Source organism: Tamandua tetradactyla, chromosome 10 (assembly GCF_023851605.1).
Source record: "Tamandua tetradactyla isolate mTamTet1 chromosome 10, mTamTet1.pri, whole genome shotgun sequence".
Lineage (NCBI taxonomy): Eukaryota > Metazoa > Chordata > Mammalia > Pilosa > Myrmecophagidae > Tamandua > Tamandua tetradactyla.
In genome coordinates this window covers 3,623,848-3,636,144 of record NC_135336.1, presented here as the reverse complement: position 1 = coordinate 3,636,144, position 12,297 = coordinate 3,623,848, and the positions used below count along the sequence as shown (strand labels likewise).

The 12,297-nt window shown below is 37.7% G+C and overlaps 1 protein-coding gene across 1 annotated transcript in view; it reads right to left on the bottom strand.

The window, feature by feature from the left end:
• Positions 1–12,297, bottom strand: part of VPS8 (VPS8 subunit of CORVET complex) — a 388,458-nt gene that overhangs the window by 48,301 nt on the left and 327,860 nt on the right. The gene's annotated exons all lie outside the window — the stretch shown is intronic.

Here is a 12,297-nt window from a genome sequence, read left to right as displayed (position 1 = left end):
AAATATGACCATAGTAGTTAAAGGGGAACAGATGGTCCAAATTGGTTTTAACCATATGCGTAGGGAAATAAATAGATATAGATCTGTGGTGGCAATGTTAATCAGCTGAAGCAATAAGCAATAGGCAGCATTTCTTGCAGAAAGCAACTCAAAGTATCCCTTGGGATGTAATATCCCTTTAAGCAAAGCGTGCACAGAAGAGTTTGATCATAAAAGTGAGCAGTTTAGAAAAACTATCAGACAAAGGATGTTTAGCTAAAGGAAGAGAAGACTGATGGTTCAGGAATATTTTCAAATACCTGAAGGGCAGAGAGACAGACTGTCAGATTAAAGAGCAAGACTCAACTAGACATTGCTTACAAGAAACACACTTCATATATAAAGGCACGAATACGTTAAAAGCAAAAGGATGGGAAAAGATATACCATGGTAACACTAAGCTTTAGAGCAAAGCTCATTACCAGGGATAAAGAAGGTCATGTCATAATAATAAAGGGGTCACTCAACAGGACATCATCCTTAATGTATATGCTTTTATAGCTTAAAAGTACATGAAGAAAACTGATAGAACTGCAAAGAGAAATGGACTTTATAGTTAGGCATTCCCACACTTCCCTCTTAACAAATGAGAAAACAAGTAGGCAGGTAATTAGAAAGAATATAAAAGGCTTGACCAACACAATCAATTGATTAAACAGACATTTACAGAACACTCCACCCAACAAAAGCAGCATACATACTCTTTTCAATTACACATGGATCATTTACCAAGATAGACCATTTTCTGCCTATAAAACAAGTCTCAATAAATTTGAAAGGATTTAAGTCACATAAAGTATTTTTTGACCACTATAGAAATAAATTAGAATTAACTAACAGAAAGATCTCAGGAAAAATTCCCAAATATTCGATAACCAAATAACACACTTCTAAATACCCAAGGATCACATAAGAAATAAAAAGAAAATGAGAAGATATCTGCATTAAATAAAAATTTAAAGAAACCCTACAATGTATCCAAATGTGTGGGATGCTTCTAAAATAACCATTATGGAGATACTGAGGGCACTAAAAGCCCTATATTAGAAGAAATATCTAAAAATCTAGAAAAATGAGAGGAAATGAAATGGAAACTAAGTACAAGAAAGGTAACAATAAAGCTCAGAGCAGAAATCAAGGAACAGAAAGTAGAAAAGCAATAGAGAGAATCAATGAAATCAAAATCTATATCTTTAAGAAGATCAATAAAATTGATAAATTTCTAGCTAAAAAAAGACAGAAGACAAATGACCAATATCAGGAATGAGAGTGATATCAGTATAAATTCTACAGATACTAAAAGGATAATAAGGGAATATTATTAACAATTTTATGTTAATAAATTTAACAGCTTAGATGAAACAAACAAATTTTTTGAAACCACTATCAAAGCTCCCTGGAGAAGAAATAGATAACCTGAATTGCTCTGAATCTCTTAACAAAACTAAATTTTAAAAACATCTGGAATATGTAAAGAACTCTCAGAACTCAACAAGAAAACAAAAATCCCCATTAAAAAGTAGGCAAAAGATGTGAACAGACATTTTATTAAAGAAGATACATGGATGGCAAATAAGCACATGAAAAAATGCTCAACATCATTCTTTCCTTCAGGAAATGCAAATTAAAACTATGAGACATCACTACATATCTATTAGAAATAGCTGAAATTAAAAGGATATGGAGGAACTGGAACTCTTATGCAATGTTGGTGGAAAGGCAAAATTGTACAACCACTTTTTTTCTTCTTCTTTGCATGGGCAGGTATAGGAATCGAACCCAGGTCTCCAGCATGGCAGGCAAGAACTCTACCTGCTGAGCCACTGTGGCCTGCCCTGTACAACCACTTTTGAAAACACTTTGGCAGTATCTTAAAATGATAAACATACACCTACTGTATGATTTGGTCATTCCATTCCTAGGTACTTACCCAAGTCCATACAAAAACATTTCACAAACATTCACAGCAGCTTCATCTGTGATAGCCAGAAACTAGAAACAACCCAAATGCGCATCAACAGGTGAAATGATTAATTATGGTATATTCATACAATGGAACACTACTCAACAGTTAAAAGGCATGAACTCTTGATGAAGAGTTTTGGGATGAGTCTCAAAATAATTATGCTAAGTGAAAGAAGTCAGACCAAAAAAGCATGCATATTTTACATAAAATTCTAGAAACTGCAAATTAATCTATAGTGATAAAAAACCAATGATTGGGTTGCTAGAGGACAGGAATTAGGAATTGAGTCAACTTTTTGGTTCAGGTTTATTTTTTGGGATAGGTTTATTATCTTGATTGTGGTAATGGATTTATGGATGAATTCATGTCATAATATACCAAATGTGTACAATTTACAAATGTGCACTTTACTATATGTACTTATACTTCAATAAAGCTTTTAAGGGAATTTTTAGAATGCAGCTACAGCAGGGCTTAGAAAGAAATTTAAAACTTTATTCACTATAGTGGAAAATAAGAAAGGTCTAAAATAAAAAAAATCTACGCTTCCAGTTTAAGAAGTTACAAAAAAAAAAAAAAAATCAAAACAAAACCAAACTAAGCAGAAGGAAAGGAATAAATAAAGGGACAGAAATCAACAAAACAGAAATCAAACTAAACAAAATAGGAAATTAACAAAACCAAAAGTGAGTCTTTGAAAAGATCAGTAAAACTGAAAACCTGGGGCCACGGTGGCTCAGTAGGTAAGAATGCTTGCCTGCCATGCCCGAGGACCTGGGTTCGATTCCCGGTGCCTGCCCATGTAAAAAAAAAAAAACTGAAAAACTGCTATTTAGATGATCAAGAAGGAAATACTAATTACTAATATCAACAATGAAAGAGGAAATATGACTGACTACGTTACCTCATTTATAGAAGTTTAAAATAAAAAGAATCTATTATGAACAATTTTATGACAAAAAAACGTAAAGCAAAAGGAGAAATTCCTTGAAAAATAGAACTTATAAAAACGGACCCAATATGAAACAGAAAATATGAAGTGCCCTGTATCTATTAAAGAAACTAACTTTGCTATCAAATATCTTTCCACAATGAGAACTCTAGGTCTGAATGGTTTCAGCAGTGAATTCCAGCAAACATTGAGTGAGATACCAATCATACACAACTCTTTAAAGATGAGAGAACCTTTTCAACACAATTTTTGTGGTTAGCAAAACCCTGATATTAAAATAGATAAAGACAATACAGGTAAAGAAAATCATAGATCAACATTATTTATGAACATAGCCAAAAATTCTTTATAAAATGTTAGTAAATTTAATCCAAAACATATTTAAAAAAAAGCAGTATTACATCATGATTAAGTGGAGATATCCCAGAAATGCAATGTTGGTTTAACATTCAAAAATCAATCAGTGCACCACAGAACAAAGGAGAAAAGCTAGAAAATATCTCAAAACAAAGTATTTGTGAAAATTCCACATCATGATAAAAAGTCTCAGCAAACCAGAAGTAGAAGGAGCAAATACAAAAAATCCACAGCTAGTTAGTAATGAAGTTCTGCATGCTTTCCCTCTAAGACTGAGAACACACTGTGAACACTGACACTACTACTTCTACCGAAAATTGTACTGTAAGTCTTAATGTGTGTGATAAGACAAAAAAAGAGCTAGGTGTAAAACTATCTTTATTCATAAGTGACATGTTGGTTACATAGGAAACCCTGAATAACCTGCAAACCAACTAACTACTAGAACTAATAAATTTAGCAAGTTTATAGGATATAAGGCTAACACACAAAAATAAATTGTATTTCTAAATATCTGCAGCAAACAATTGGAAAATGAAAATTTAAAATTCCACTTACAATATCTATCAGTACATGTAATAAAATATATGTAGGCATTTATATTGAATAATCTGTGTTATTCTACAAGTTGTAACTAGGTCCACCGGCTGGAAAATAAAGAAGGCAACATGTTCCAACATACGAACATCTTAACCTACTGAATTATTGATTTAATTTAATAAATATCTACTGTGTCTATTTGGTACTGCAGAGAATACAGGAAAGAATCAGATTCACAAGGAGTTTATAATCTACTAAAAGAGATAAAAGGAGAGCTCAGTTTAGAGAAAGGAGGCTCCTTGAGAAGGTAATGTAAAAGACTGTCTGGGGAAGGCATCTCGCTATTTGGAGAGAAAGACATCACCTTTGGTAAATTTACCATTTTTGGAGCTCAGGAACCTGACTGAGCAGCACACCAAAAGAGATTTCATTTCAGGAATGGACTCAATATTATTTAAATATATAGAGATTAAAATGAATTCAAAATATCAACTTATTAATTTACAAAGAAAAATATAAATATCACTATAAGTGGTTCAATAAATATTTGAAATTATCCGTGTAGAACGATGTGGAAGAGGTACAGATACTGGGTAAGCAACTGGACTCAAGATCTCAAGCATCTTGAGATTCTAATTCTAAGAGCCCACAGTAGAGATGAAGACATTTCCTATCACTGTGGCATCCGACTATTCAAGGACCATGTTATAGGGATTTTTTTGCCTCCCCTCACCATAGCTTTAAGAAAAAATTTAGAAAATACACCTCAGTTCAGGGATCAAAAGTGCTTGCTATCCAGACTGTCCTTTGAAATTTACAATATCTGCAAATATTAGACTTGACAGTCTCTGCTCTAACATACCATGACATTAATACTCTGGAATTCACTCCAGATGTATGATGTAGCTTGCTAAAAGCTATCCATTTTTAACTCCTGAAATGCTCTTTTTTAAAAGGGAGATAGATTTGCAAAGCAAAATAGATATTTAAGCTAAAAAACGGACCTCATAAAGAACCTGCAGACTTTTAAAAACAAGCCAAGAATTAGATGTACTGGACAATTTATCTGTGAAAGCTGTTCTCTGGAGATTAAGTCAGAGAGTGAAGTGGCAACAAAATGGTTCAGCATCCCTGATGAAAGGCCTTATTTTTCATTTAACAGGATTCTTTCTGGAAATACCTCAGGCAATACAGCTTAAATTAGGCACTTTAAATCCAAGTATAGAGACACTAGATCTAGGAGTATGGATAATATATTAAGTGATGGCCTTAATAATGCTGAACTTTCACGGTCTTTGTCAATAAAATGACTTCTGACTTACAGAAGCAATCAGGGCTAAAGTTTAATAGCACTAGAAATATTTTCCTTACCACTTGCCTTTTTTTTTATTTCCTGCATGGGCAGGCACCAGGAATTGACCCTGGGTCTCCGGCATGGGAGGTAAAAACTCTGTCACTGAGCCACTGTGGCCCGCCCTTACCTTTTTTTTTTTTATTTGCAAAAAATCCACAAGCCTTAATTTTTTTTTTAATTTTTTTATTAATCAAAAAAAAGAAAAGAAATTAACACAACATTTAGAAATCATTCCATTCTACAAATGCACTCAGTAATTCTTTGTATCATCACATAGATGTATGATCATCATTTCTTAGTACATTTGCATCGATTTAGGAAAAGAACTAGCAAAACAGCATAAAAAGATATAGAATGTTAATATAGAGAAGAGAATTAAAATAATAATACCAATAAAATATATATATATATATATAAAAAGGAAAAAGAAAAAAAACAAAACCAAAAGATACAAACACACAAACAAACAAACAAAAAACCATATTTCAGGTGCAGCTTCATTCAGTGTTCCAACCTAGTTACATTACACTTAGGTATTATTGTGCTGTCCATTTTTGAGTTTTTGTATCTAGTCCTGTTGCACAGTCTGTATCCCTTCAGCTCCAATTACCCATTATCTTACCCTGTTTCTAACTCCTGCTGGTCTCTGTTACCAATGATATATTCCAAGCTGATTCTCGAATGTCGGTTCACATCAGTGGGACCATACAGTATTTGTCCTTTAGTTTTGAGCTAGACTCACTCAGCATAATGTTCTCTAGGTCCATCCATGTTATTACATGCTTCATAAGTTTAGTCTGTCTTAAAGCTGCATAATATTCCATCGTAGGTATACGCCACAGTTTGTTTAGCCACTCGTCTGTTGATGAACATTTTGGCTGTTTCCATCTCTTTGCAATTGTAGATAATGCTGCTATAAACACTGGTGTGCAAATGTCCGTCTGTGTCTTTGCCCTTAAGTCCTTTGAGTAGATACCTAGCAGTGGTATTGCTGGGTCATAATCCATTCTGCCATTCTATGTCTTTTGATTGGGAAATTCAGTCCATTAACTTTTAGTATTATTACTGTTTGGATAATATTTTCCTTTACCATTTTGGCTTTTGTATTATATATATCATATCTGATTTTCCTTCTTTCTACACTTTACTCCATACCTCTCTCTTCTGTCTTTTCGTATCTGACTCTAGTGCTCCCTTTAGTATTTCTTGCAGAGCTGGTCTCCTGGTCACAAATTCTCTCAGTGACTTTTTGTCTATAAATGTTTTAATTTCTCCTTCATTTTTGAAGGACAATTTTGCTGGATATAGGAGTCTTGGTTGGCAGTTTTTCTCTTTTAGTAATTTAAATATATCATCCCACTGTCTTCTAGCTTCCATGGTTTCTGCTGAGAAATCTACACATAGTCTTATTGGGTTTCCCTTGTATGTGACAGATTGTTTTTCTCTTGCTGCTTTCAAGATCCTCTCTTTCTCTTTGACCTCTGACATTCTAACTAGTAAATGTCTTGGAGAACGCCTATTTGGGTCTATTCTCTTTGGGGTGCGCTGCACTTCTTGGATCTGTAATTTTAGGTCTTTCATAAGAGTTGGGAAATTTTCAGTGATAATTTCTTCCATTAGTTTTTCTCCTCCTTTTCCCTTCTCTTCTCCTTCTGGGACACCCACAACACGTATATTTGTGCGCTTCATATTGTCATTCAGTTCCCTGATCCCCTGCTCAAGTTTTTCCATTCTTTTCCCTATAGTTTCTGTTTCTTTTTGGAATTCAGATGTTCCATCCTCCAGTTCACTAATTGTAGCTTCTGTCTCTTTAGATCTACCATTGTAGGTATCCATTGTTTTTTCCATTTTTTCTTCTTTGTCCTTCACTCCCATAAGTTCTGTGATTTGTTTTTTCAGATTTTCTATTTCTTCTTTTTGTTCAGCCCATGTCTTCTTCATGTCCTCCCTCAATTTATTGATTTGGTTTTTGAATAGTTTTTCCATTTCTGTTCGTATATTCAGCATTAGTTGTCTCAGCTCCTGTATCTCATTTGAACTATTGGTTTGTTCCTTTGACTGGGCCATATCTTCAATTTTCCGAGCGTCATTCATTATTTTCTGCTGGTGTCTGGGCATTTGATCAGATTTCCCTGGGTGTGGGACCCAGCTGGTTGAAAGGTTTTTCTGTGAAATCTCTGGGCTCTGTTTTTCTTTTCCTGCCCAGTAGGTGGCGCTCGTGGCGCTCGTCTGTCTGCACGGCAGTCGGCCAGGGAAACTGCGCGTGGAGGCGGGGGTCGCTGGCCCCGCGGCTTGGGAGAGTGCCGGTCCTAATTTCCCAGCTGGCCCGAAACGCCAAGCGTGACGGGAGGGCCCCGCTATCCAACGTTCCCAGTCAGATCGGGGAGCCACGTGCGTGGAGGGGACCCCAGTCGCCAGCCGCCCCGGCCGGGAAACCGCGCGCCCCTTGGGTATCTCACCGCAGCAGATTCTCCCTGCCTGTTCAGCTGTTCCAGAATGGGGTACGCTGTCTTTTTGGTCTCTGTCGTGACTCCGGGAGCTGTTTCGTATTGTTTCTGTTTCTTTAGTTGCTTTTCTGGAGGAGGAACTAAGACCCGTGCGTCTTACTAAGCCGCCATCTTCTCCGGAAGTCAACAAAGTAATCTTGACATTCTGTCACTCAAGCGTTTAAAAACCTTTCTTTTATTTTTTCCAGCATGTTCTCGGTGGAACCAGCGGAGGAAGGGAAGGAGACTCCAGGCAGGACAGACAGACATCACCCAGGCATGCAGAAACCTTCTCCAGACTTTATCTTTGAAACAAATCTCAACTCTTGGATGCCACTAGGAAGCCAAAGGGTTAAAACCCCTTAATTTTTTTTTTTTTTATTGCAAAAGGAACATAAGTTCCCTGGTGGTAATTCAGAAAATGTAAAAAAGTGAAACAAAGGAAACACAAGTCACAATCCAAGCACATAGCAATAACTACCATTAACATTTTGATTATGCTGTTTTATGAATTTTTTCACAGTGCATGTTATGAACATTTATTTCCCTACATTAATATTCTTCTGCAATACAATTTTTTCATGGATACAAAGCAGCCCATTCATTGAATGGACAGGACATACCATAACTGAGTTAACCAAACCCAGACTACTGGGATATTTAGGTTGTTTTCACTTTTTTCTCATTGTTAAAAGTGCCATCACAGGTATCCTTTATATAACACTCAACACACACTTGATTATTTCCATTGGATATTCCTGTAAATTCCTGCTTCAAAGGGTACAGACATTTTGAAATAATTATTGTCAATCTGTGTCTTGAGAAGATGGGTAAACCCTTTTTCTATAATTCTGAAATCTGAAAGGCTCTGAAACTAAAAGGATTTAAGAAACAAAAAATGTTTGGTACCAAAACTTACCTGGCACGCACTTACCAGCCTTAACTGAGGCTACTTATAGTCTTTATCTCACATAAGCAATTGATTATGGGATGCTGCCCAAAATCCCACTGGGAATGTTATATAATAATATAACATACGCACCCAATTATTAACTTTCTTTTAGCACTTTAAAGTAGCCATTTTTATTGTCTTCTGGCCTCCACTTTTTTTGTTGTTGTTGTTCTTTTTAAATAAGTCAGCCATCCTTCTTAACTTTGTCTTATCTTTAGCTGCTTTTAACATTTTCTCTTTATCTCTCAGTAGTTTGCCTATGACTAAGATATGTTTGGGTATATAGTCTTTGTATTTATCCTGCTAGGGGTTTGCTGAGCTTTTTGGAGCTACAGGTTAATGTTTTTCACCAAGGTTTGGAAATTTTTGGACATTATTAAGTCACTCTCCTGAACCTCAACCCCTCTCTTTCTGGAACTCCAGAAATGTATGTATGCTGATTTTTTTATACTGTTTCACAGTTTGCTGAGAGCTCTGTTCATTTTGTTACCCCAATCCTTTCTGTCTCTATACTTCAGTTAGCATTTCTATTGAACTCTCTTCAAATTCATTAACATTCTTCTCAGTATTAGATATGCTGTTTACATCCAATGCATTTTTCATTTTAGAAATAATTTTTTAGTTTGAGACTTCTGGGAAGATGGTTGAATAGAATAGCTTGAGCTTAGCCCTGCTCCACAGAAAAATTAGGAAAGGGACAGGAGGGGGACTGAGGTGGTGATTTGGGACTGTGGCTGACCTGGGAGAGCCTTCTGCACCACACGCAGCAGCCCTGGTTGCAGAGGCCGAGGAACTGAGAGGCAGAAAGCTGGAGCCTGGCACAGAGCTGTGGAGCTGTAGAGCCTGTGGGAGTACATGGATGGGAGCCCAGGACTAGGAAGTAAGCCAGGCCACGTTCCTTGGGCGCGCGACCCTCACCAGCGTAGCCCTGTGACTGGCAACTCATTTGACACCCCACGTACCCGAACTCGAACCCCGTCATCAGCTCCCATTCCCCATGCTACAGGTGCCCCACCCCACCAGCTGCCAGTGCACATACCCGCCCCATACCTCCACCCCAAATATAGCCCCAATCCTCCTCTCCTGAACCCCTCCTGAGCACTACCTCCCCCTCCCTGTTCCCTGCAGTCTGTTGCCAGTGCATACAGGCTGCGAACACTAACCTCCGTGCCTAGGCTACCCCTGCCCCCCTCCCCCACCCATAGCATTGCACAGCCTCACTCTGCCCCACCTGAACTCTGTGCATCTGTTTATGGTACTCCCAGGCCCAGATATGCGCATGGGCCCCCGGTCATGCCATTTAGCTCTGGGAAGTGCACTTTACAGCAGTCCTAGAACCATGCATGCACACGGACTTCAGTCAAACTTCCTAGTTCTGAGAAAGTGCTGACCTACAAAGCTGGGTCACATCTGCCCTCAATCCACAAAGGCATAATGCCCACCTGCTGCCAAAGCTCTACACAGGAGCACAAAGGGTCTAGTGCCTTAGACCAGTGTACACCCATGGTTATGCCCCCCAGACCTGTGCACCCACACAACTACATTCTCCCTGGCTGCTGGGCGCACATGTTCACAGGCATCAGCGTAATATCCCAAACCTGCACCTATACTTGCTATGAAACAAATCACCGCACTGAGTGCCCACCCCATACCCTGTTCCATGTTGTACAACCATCCTGCAAACACAAAGCCTTAGACTACTGAAAGAAATCAATTTCCAAAGTAAATAAAGATATTTACATGCCATGAAGACAGCAGAAGATCACTAAGCATATCACAATGCAGACAGATATTGCAATGCCCAGTGACCAAATTAAAACACCAGAGGAGATACAGATGTTGGAACAACTAATCAAAGATGTTCATACAATTCTACTTAACAAAATAAGTGGGGTGGCCAATGACATAAAGGAGATCAAGAAGACCGTAGAAGAATATAAAGAGGAATTTGAATGAATAAATAGAAAAATAGTGGAAATCACAAGGATTAAAGACTCTGTTGACCAAATAAAAGACATACTAGAGGCATACAACACCAGATTTGAAGAGACAGAAGAAAGAATAAGTGATATAGAGGCCAGGATAATTGACTTTGAAGATTCAAAACAGCAAATGTCAAAAAAGCTGGAAAAAATTCAATGGGAACTCAGGGAAATAATAGACAAAACAAAGAGGACAAATATCAGAATCATTGGTGTCCCAGAAGGAGAAGAGAGGAGTGAAGGGCTAAGAAGAGTAGTTGAGGATTTGTGGGGGAAAATTTCCCAACCCTCCTGTTCTAGTTTGCTAGCTGCCGGAATGCAACACACCAGAGACGGACTGGCTTTTAATAAAATAGGATTTATTTAGTTGGCTCTTCAGAGGAAAGGCAGCTAACTTTCCACTGAGGTTCTTTCTTACGTGGAAGGCACAGGATGGTCTCTGCTGGTCTTCACTCCAGGCCCCTGGGTTCCAACAACTTTCCCCGGGGTGACTTCTTTCTGCATCTCCAAAGGCCTGGGCTGAGCTGCGAGTGCCGAGATGAGGAATGCTGAGCTGCTAGCAGTGCTACGTTGCAATCTCTCATTTAAGCACCAGCCAATTAAGTCAAACATCACTCACTGCAGCAGACACGCCTCCTAGCTGACTGCAGATGTAATTGGCAACTGATGAGGTTCACGTACGGTTGGCTTATGTCCGCAGCAACAAGACTAGGTATGCTCACCTGGCCAAGTTGACAGCTGAATCTAACTAACACACCTCCTAAAGGACATAAATACACAAGTCAAAGAAGCCCAAAAAACTGTAAACAAAATAAATCCAGATATGCCTTCCCCAAGGCACATACTAATCAGTCTGTCAAATATTGAAGAGAAGCAGAAAATTCTGAAAGCAGGAAGAGAAAACAATCTACTACATACAAGAGAAATCAAATAAGACTGAGTTCAGACTATTCAAATGGCACCGTGGAGGTGAGAAGGCAGTGGTATGATATATTCAAGATCCTGAAAGAGAAAGACTTCCAGCAAAGAATTCTGTACCCAAACTGTCCATCAAAATTGACGGAGAGAATAAAGTTTTCACAGCCAAAGTCCTGAAAGAATCTGTCAACAAGAGACCGGCCCTACAAGAAATACTAAAAGGAGTTTTGCTGGTGAAGAAAAAAGACAGGAGACGGAGGTCTGAAGGAGGGTTCAGAATTGAAGAGTACCACTAAGGGTAATTTAAAGAATACAAAGAAAAGAGGGAAAAGAATATACAGATCTGACAAATAAAACAAAAAAGATAAGATGGTGGAATCAAGAAATGCATTTTCAGCAATAACTTTGAATGTTAACAGACTAAATTTACCAATTAAAAGATACAGATTGGCAGAATGGATTAAGAAACATAATCCAGCTATATGCTGCTTACAAGAAATTCATCTCAGACACAAGGATACAAATAGATCGAAAGTGAAAGGATAGAAAAAGATTTTCCACACAATTTGTAACCAAAAGAAAGCAGGAGTAGCTATAATAATTTCGGACAAAATAGACTTTATACAGAGTAAAACATACGGAATAAATGTAAAGACATCATAAGAGACAAGGAAGAACACTATATACTAATCCAAACATCAATTCACCAAGAAGATGTAACAATCATAAATGCTTATGTCCCCAATCAAGG